Raw genomic sequence first — 8,310 nt, 5'->3', positions numbered from 1 at the left:
GAAGAAATAAATGTATCAATACAATCATAGGCACTTAATAAACCACTAATTAAATGGCAGAACAAGTAGGCAATAAATCAGTAAGTATACAGAATAGTTAAATAATATGATTAACATACTTGATCTAGTTGACAGACAATCCAATAAAAGAAAAGTAAACGTTCGTTTCAAATGCATGTAGATTTATAACATATATGCATGTATGCTGTCATAATGCAAATCTCAAAAAAAATCATTATACTTAAATCACACAGAATATGCTCTCTATAAACACCAAGGAATTCAACTAAGAAACAAAAGAAAATCAGAAAATCCCAAATATTTGGAAATTAAGGAAGGCAGTTCTTGAAGTGGAAGCTTAGATTATTGATCTGAGATCTTGCTCTATTTTAACTGCATCCCACAAATTTTGATATGTCGAATTTTCATTTTCATTCAGTTTAACATATATATTTTTTGTTTATTTGTCTTGAGGCTTGTCTTTGACCTACATGTTATTTAGATATGTACCTTTTTAATCTCCAAATATCCAGGAAGTTTTCAGATGTATTTCTGTTACTGATCTCTAACCAAATTTAATTATCAGCTATTAACATACCTTTGTAACCTTTTCATTCTTTTAAATTTAAGATTTGTTTTATAGCCCAGAATATTACCTATCTTGGTGAAAATTCTATGTGCATTTAAGAATAGTACATTTTCTGTTTTGTTACATATGTAGTGTTCTATAAATACTAATTACACTACTTTATTGATAGTGTTACTCAAGTCCTCTGTATGCTTACTAATTTTCTATATACTTTTCCTATCAATTATTGATGGTGGAATGCTGATATCTCTAACTATAACTGTACATTTGTCAATTTTTTTTCAGTTTTATCTTTTAATATATTTTGAAGCTCTGTTTTTAGATGCAAACAACTTAAGACTGTCATGTCTTCTTGGAAAATTGAACCCTTTATCATTATACAGCGACCCTATTTATCCCTGACAACATGCTGTTCTGAATTCTATTTCATCTAATATTAAAATAAGCACACCAGTTTTGTTTTGACTAGTGTTTACATGGTACAATCTTTTGCCATTCTTTCAACTTTTATCCTATCTATATCTTCACATTTGAAGATGATTTCTTTTAGACACCATATAGTCTGATCTCTTCTTATCTTAACACAATCTGACAATTTCTATCTTTTAATAGGTATGTTTAGGCCATCAACACTTAATATCATTATTGACATAGTCAGCTGAGATCTACCATCTTGATAGTTGTGTTCTATTTGTTCTATCTGTTTTTTCCCCCTCTTTATTTTTCTGTTTTCCTTTTGGACTAACTGAGCAATATTTATGATTCCATTTTATCACCTCTATTGACTTATCGTTCTCTTTAAGAAAATTTAGTGGCTGATTTCTGCTTTTAAGTAATATTTATACTGCTTCACAAACAGTGTAAGGACCTAGAGAAATTTTAAACCTTTCTTATAGAGTATGCCTTTAGAAGTAAATTCTATTAGTATCTCTCTGAAAATATCTCCCCCATCCTCATTTCCAAAAGATATTTTCCCTGGGCATAGAATTCTGACTTGACAGTATACATAATTTTTTTTCAGTGCTTTATAAATGTCAGTACATTGCCTTCTAACACAGAGGTTTTCTGGGAAAAAAGAAAGTCATGGATTTTAAATAAGACATGGATCACTGGTCCAACGACTGAGTATTTAATTAATGATGTATGAAAACTTGCTTACTATGTGGAGAAAATAAAACTGGATTTCTATCCCACTGCATAGGAAAAAAGGTACACCCCAAAGAATCAAAGATCAAATTGTAAAAGATGAACCTATGAAGTTATTAGAGGTTAACAAAAGGTTACAGAGATGAAAAGCTCATGGGTTCTACAGCATCTAATGGAGGCTCTGTGTCAACAAAAGGATATGATGGACAAAGTTAATAGACCAACTGTTTATTACCCACAGAAAATACCTGCAATATTTAATACCAACAAAGCTCTAATATCTAGAATATACAAAGACCTCTTGCTAATCCACAGTAAAAATACAAGTCAAAATAAGAAAAAAAGGGCAAACTACGTGAACAAGCATTTCACAGGAGGAAAGACTCAAAGGGTGGCCACTAAGTCAAAGACATAATTTGCAATTACTATAGTCAAAAATACTAGAAAACTAGGTAATGCAACAAGTGTTGCTGGGGAAGTGGAAATATAAAAAAATCTCATAAACTGCTTGTGGGAGTTTATAGCCCACAAGGACATGGCCCAGCCATTCTAAAGAGTAATGTGACAGTTTTAAGTTAAATTCAGTGTAGGTATATGCTATGATCTAGATAAAGTCATATCCTGGATGTATATTCCAGAGCAATTCTTGCCTAAGTATGAACAAGTATATGTGAATGTTCATCCCAAGGTTTTTTTCAGTAGAAGTGACTTGAATGCAATCCAGGTGTTCATCACTGGGAGGAGTGGACAATAAAATGTGGTACATGTACATGACGTAATACTTTGCAGCAGTTAGAGAAAGACTAGACCTAAACACAGATCCATTAATAGATCTTTAAAAAATGGTGTTGGGTGGAAAAGAAACAGGATGAGTTTATAACAATAGCAATTATGTAAATTTAACATATGTGCACATAAAACAAAAGCATATGTAAATAAATTATGCATATCAAGTGTACCAGAATAATTACCTATGGTGGGAGAGGAATGTAAGGGGAAGGATTAAAAGAGAAGGCAGGAAGGAAAAAAGGGGAGAAACGATGGGCTGAAGGAAAGGGGAAAACAAGAGAAGGCCTTGCATAATCTCTAGTAACAGCATCCTAAGTATTTGAGACTATGATTAATCAAACAATCCATCACAAGTTCCAAAATATCTATGAGTCTATCTCTCACTTTAAGTAGGTCTCTAGGTAAATAAGAGGTGGATCAATACATGTATTGGTAGGTAGGTAAGTAGATGAGAGAGAGAGAGAGAAAGGAGGGAGGGTGGGTAGATGGAAGGATGGAAGGGCGGAAGGAAAATATATACAGGTAGATATAAAGGAGACAAAACCTTCCTTAAAATTATATGCTCAAGTTACAGGAAAGTATATGCTTAAGTTATAGTAAAACTTGAGGTATAAAACATAGTAAAACTTGGTGAATTGTGTCATTTAATGATCTTTATAAAATGTAACATTTATTTGAAATATACATTCATTTAGAGCACTATGGGATAAATTCTCTCTAAAGGTTCAAGAACTTGTTTTTCAAGTAGGAAGGTAAATTTTCTCCCTTATCACACTCCTGTATTCCACCCTATACTCCACAAACTCCCAAACAACTGGCTACAGCTTTTATCTACAAGCTGCTAGCAGAAACTCTTCCTGGGACAAATACCAGTCTTTGAAAGATCAGCCTGACAATGTATGTTTTCTAAACAAAAGAAAAACAATAAGTAATTCAATAACTTGTATCCATACAGGTTATCTCAAATGACCCTTCCAACGGCCCAGTGAAATAGAAAGGGTGTATTTTTTCATTAAGAATATACTGTTTATCACCAATTTATATATGATGATGGATTATTTTGGTATTTATAAGAAATGACTGTTATATTGCCTTTATTATTCTTTCCCTTTGCCATGCTGTACAAATATTCAATTATCAAATATAAACATTGTGAATACCTTACAAAGTTTCATCATATGTGATTATATCAAGTATATGAATGATATAGAAAATTCAAATTCACAAAATTCCTTTTCTCCCTAATGCCAGAGTCCCAAGTTTAACCAAAAATGTTGTTGGATTATCCTGGTAAAATTAACAATGACTACTCCAATTAATGCTACTTGTATTTTCTTTTTTTCTTTTTTCTCTTTGTCCCCATTGAAGGCCATTTTTAATTATTGCTGTTATTATTATTAACATCATCAGCATCATTATCATTAGCACAAAACTAAATCCACTAGTAAAACAAAAATCACACCCCAAAGGCAGGTGTCTTAATGACAGTGAATCAATAACATTATCTTCATGTACAAGGGACAGCACCCTGAGGATAAAGGCCATATCACAGCTTGATAATCGATAACTCAGCCAACATTATTGAGCCCCTAGGCACAATGGGAGATTTAAAAATGTATACAAGAATCTCTGCTTTCAAGGAGTTTTATAGTCTAGTAGGCGGTATTGAAGAACATCAAGTACATAGGACCACATGAGATCAGTGACACAACGGAATCAGTGCCACGTATAAAGTGTAATTGGAGAGGGGCATCACAGGAGACTAACGTCACATTCAGTTAGGGGCAATCACATTCAGTTAGGGATAATCAGAAGAGTCTCCTTAGAGAAGGTGGCATCTGAGGTGGGCTTTGAGGAACTGGAAGGATTTTGGCAGACTGGCATGTGGAGGAATGGTATTGCAGGTGGAGAAAATGGTGTCGGCCAAAGCACGGCCATGGGAAAGTTAGTGGCACGTTTGAGGAGGGAATAATAGTCCAGTTTGGCTAGCGTATGGGATGTATATAAGCGGGAATAGTGTGATAAAATGCTACAAGTTTTACAGGGACCATGTTTCGAATGGCTCTGAATGACAGGCTACAATTTCCGATCTTTATGTCACAGTAACTATATTTATTCACAGCTATAAAATATGCAATTATTTATAAAGAGATACAGTCATTTCAGTTCCAGATTTCTTAGGGAAACTCAAGTGGTTTCTAGGCAATGTTATTGCCTTGCTATCAAAAATGTCCCAGCATGTAACAGCAATCAATTTCTAGTAGAATTTTCTATTCTGCAGGAAACGAAACCGCTTCCCTCAAAGTCTATTCTTTTCATCCAGCCAGGGACCACACTGCTTCCCACTCCCACCAGTTCTTGTGATACCCAATCAGTTGAGGCAAGTCTAATCCAGGATTTCCAGCCACAACGTCTACCCTGAAATTAGTAGCCACAGCTTTGAGAAGTGAGCGTGGTGGTGGCCGGGGTAGTGAACAATATCTTGAACATGCAGCCACCTGAGAAAGTCTATGGAATCCCCATCCTAAGAGTCAGGTTTAGTTCTCTGAAATTAGAATTCCTTGTCCTCCACTCAGTTTGGTCCAGAGGACAGCTGGGGGAGGGCTGGTGGGGGGAGGTGCCAGAACTCACAGTGCCTATTTAAGGTTATCTTTTAATTGTCAGTGAATTCCTTACAGGAATGACATTTCATGTGAGTTACAAGTTACTTAAAGGCCTGGCTCTGAGCCTGTTGAAGCTGTGGATAGACTGGTGTGAACTTCTTTCTCTAATCAAAGAACCCTGTTGGGTCTGTCTTTGCCCAATAGGCTGGTAGTTGGGGACTTCTCGAGTGCACTGACAGTTGAAAGGTGCTAAAGAAGCATTGTATTAGGTGACCAAGCCAAACAAGTAAGCTATTTAAACCAACCCAGAAAGGCTTAGAATAACACGTTGCCATGGCCACGCTGCCTGCCGCTAGCCAGTCTTTCAGCTCTGTCCTGGAATGACACCTCTTCTGCAGGAAGTCATGGATAGCAGTAGTGAGACCCCATGTCACACCAGACCTTAGAATGACCAGGGAACCTCCACGGCAGATCAGGAACCCCTTTCGGCCCCGAGTGTCCCACACATCCTGGGCAGAGGCCCACAGGCTTGGCATGTTCTGCCAGCCAGTACAGGACTGCATACAATCAGAGGATACAGAACTAGGCAGGTGATTGTTCCACTGACACCCCCAGACACCAAGGCAGGAAGCCAGTGCGGCAGGCCTTGCTCTGCCAAGCTATCCTGGATGGGATCCTTGAAGGGGAAATGCAGAGCACTCCCCAGGCTGTTCCTGAGACGCACAGGCCAGAAACCGCAACAGTAACCCAGCAACAGCCGCCCCCAAAGCCCATGAGAGTGGAATTCTTTGAGAATGCTGAAGGGGCTGGGAAAGCGAGCTTGCTTGCAACCATCTTGGAGCACATTTTGCACCCTTTCAAAGGGGCTAAGTGCCACAGCCCCCAGCACCCCAGACATGAGCCCTGCAGCCCAGTGGTGTCCCAGGGAGTGTGGCCCAACAGGGGAGACACAAAACAGTAGGCTATCATTAAGTCCCAAAGAGCAGAGTCCCTTGCAACATCTTGGAGAGAAGAGGTGGATAGATTCCCCGGTAGAGGTATTGAGGGCCTTCATGCCAAAGCTGCTGTATAGCCTCTGACACCGCCACAGCATGGATCTGTTGCTGGAATACCACCTTATAAGTAGGAAAGGTCAGAAAAGTAGACATAAGGTTGGAAACGCCCCCAAGGGCGTAGGCCTGGGAGTGCCAGCTTCTCTTTCCTGGAGCCTCTGTTCGTGCCCAGTGCTGAAGCTCCTTCCCGGGAGAGTGGTTCTGTGCCCCCATTCTGAAGATAACTGGGTGCAGAGGGAAGAAACCGAAGAGTCTAGGCTGGCTCAGAGGCAAGTGAAGGCTAGCAGGAGGGAGGATGGGAGGCAAGAAGAAAGCCGAGGCTCGAATCGCTTGGGTCTCAGTTTTCCTGTCCAGTTTCTTGGCAGCAGCATGAGCTTCTTCAATGGGAAGCCAAGGGCAGCGGAGCCCAGAGGCAGGCAGGCACGGGCGACCAGCGGATGCGTGCTTGCCAAGGGCAGTTCGGGTGGAAGCTCAGTGCAGAGCAGAGGATGGAATCATTTTCATTACACAGTCACTAAAGTATCCCCTTTGCGCTGAAGTTAAACTACTGTGTGTCTTGGGCTACGGGGACATTCGGCCACTACTTGTATTTTCTTTCAGTGTGTTTTGTTTCCATCTTTTCCTGTGCTGAACAAAACAGAATGATCCAATTTGAGCTGCCTGCCTGTTTAGCTAAATGAGATTATTCAGTGGTCTAGTTAATCTTCAGCCACTGGATAGAATGAGGTAATATATTCTATCCCCACCAGCTCAGCCCTTTTAATTTTTTTTCCAAAGAAGAAAGGTTTATGTTGTGGGAGAGGCAGAAGGTCTCAGATCATAACCATGAAGCACTAGGATAACAGGGGAGACCAGCCCGTCTATATGTGTGAATGTGAAATCCTATCTGTGCAGGTCACTGCCAGCATTGAAGGAGACAGGGGCATGGAGTTTATGCATGACCTTCACTTTTTATTTCATCCAAGTGAGGAAAAAAGGAGTAACCATTATGACCAACGCTACACATGAAATCGCTGGTATTTTACTAATCTTTCTGCTCTGCAGATGCACTTTTCTTGACCAGCCAACAGGGTTTTAATGGTCATGTCATTTCCCTTCAAAACTCTTTCAAACTGTTAAAGATGTAGCCAGCACCCTGCCTCCTATCATCCTCTCTCACCCCTCTTCCCATACCTTTATTACTGATGAAAGCTAAACTTTAAGGTTTTCCCTAGTCAAGGGACAGTGCTTTCAGGAAATACACATTGGACTATATATGCATTTGATCAAAAACATTTAAAATGTGCACAAAAGCAGCCAAGTCAGAAAAAGAAAAGGACAGCTGCATAAAGATGTCATAGCTATAAAAGAGTTAGCTGTAAAAAGCCGTGACTAACTGGTTCAGTTAAAGCACAATTATGGCTCTCCTATACTCCTTCCCATCCCTTTCTCTCTATTTATGCACATAAAACTCACTAATTAGCATTGCATCAGTATTCTAAATTCTAACTTCATTTTCCTCACAATCCTGCTTTCATGTCTGCTGATGTAGAAAAAAATAAAAACCCTCATTTTAACAGTTCTTCCACGTTCCAAAATATTTTACCTACTCTTCTTCCAACAGTGTGCATTTTCACTAGGAGTAAATATAGGAAAATACACATTACGTACCATAACAGTATTCATTGCATTTTTTAAAATGGGAAACCCAAAGATATTCAGAGATTCCTTTGAATCATTTAATGGCAGACTTGTCATAAGTTATAATTTAGATACAAGCCTAAAGCTTCATTGTTCAACATTCCCTAGGATTAAAACAAACAAACAAAACAATAATAGTTTAGCTAATTTGTCCATGAACGCCTTAAGGTCATATTACATTGCCTACCTGTACATTTTTCTCATTGACACTCTCATTAGAGTAGCACTGGGCTATGCAGCGTGCCAATCCCAAGGCAACAAGGAAGCATAAAAGTAGAATATCAGCGATTAAATACACTAAAATACAAGAAGGCAAAAACCAGTGTGTAAGGTAAGAGGTGATATAATAAGGTAATGCACACACGGATCAACACGAGAAACATCTGGACCACCCATGTTAGGACACCAAAGCACAAAAGCAACAGAAGGGAATGACCTTGAGATCCAGTCA

General features: G+C 38.8%; 1 pseudogene; it reads right to left on the bottom strand.

The window, feature by feature from the left end:
* Positions 1–5,291: 5,291 nt before the first annotated feature.
* LOC130834467 (solute carrier family 25 member 53-like) lies at positions 5,292–6,392 on the bottom strand (annotated as a pseudogene).
* Between the last annotated feature and the right edge of the window lie 1,918 nt (positions 6,393–8,310).

Source organism: Hippopotamus amphibius, chromosome 13, assembly GCF_030028045.1.
Source record: "Hippopotamus amphibius kiboko isolate mHipAmp2 chromosome 13, mHipAmp2.hap2, whole genome shotgun sequence".
Lineage (NCBI taxonomy): Eukaryota > Metazoa > Chordata > Mammalia > Artiodactyla > Hippopotamidae > Hippopotamus > Hippopotamus amphibius.
Note: the sequence above shows the minus strand (reverse complement) of the source record. Positions and strands in the feature narration are given on the sequence as shown.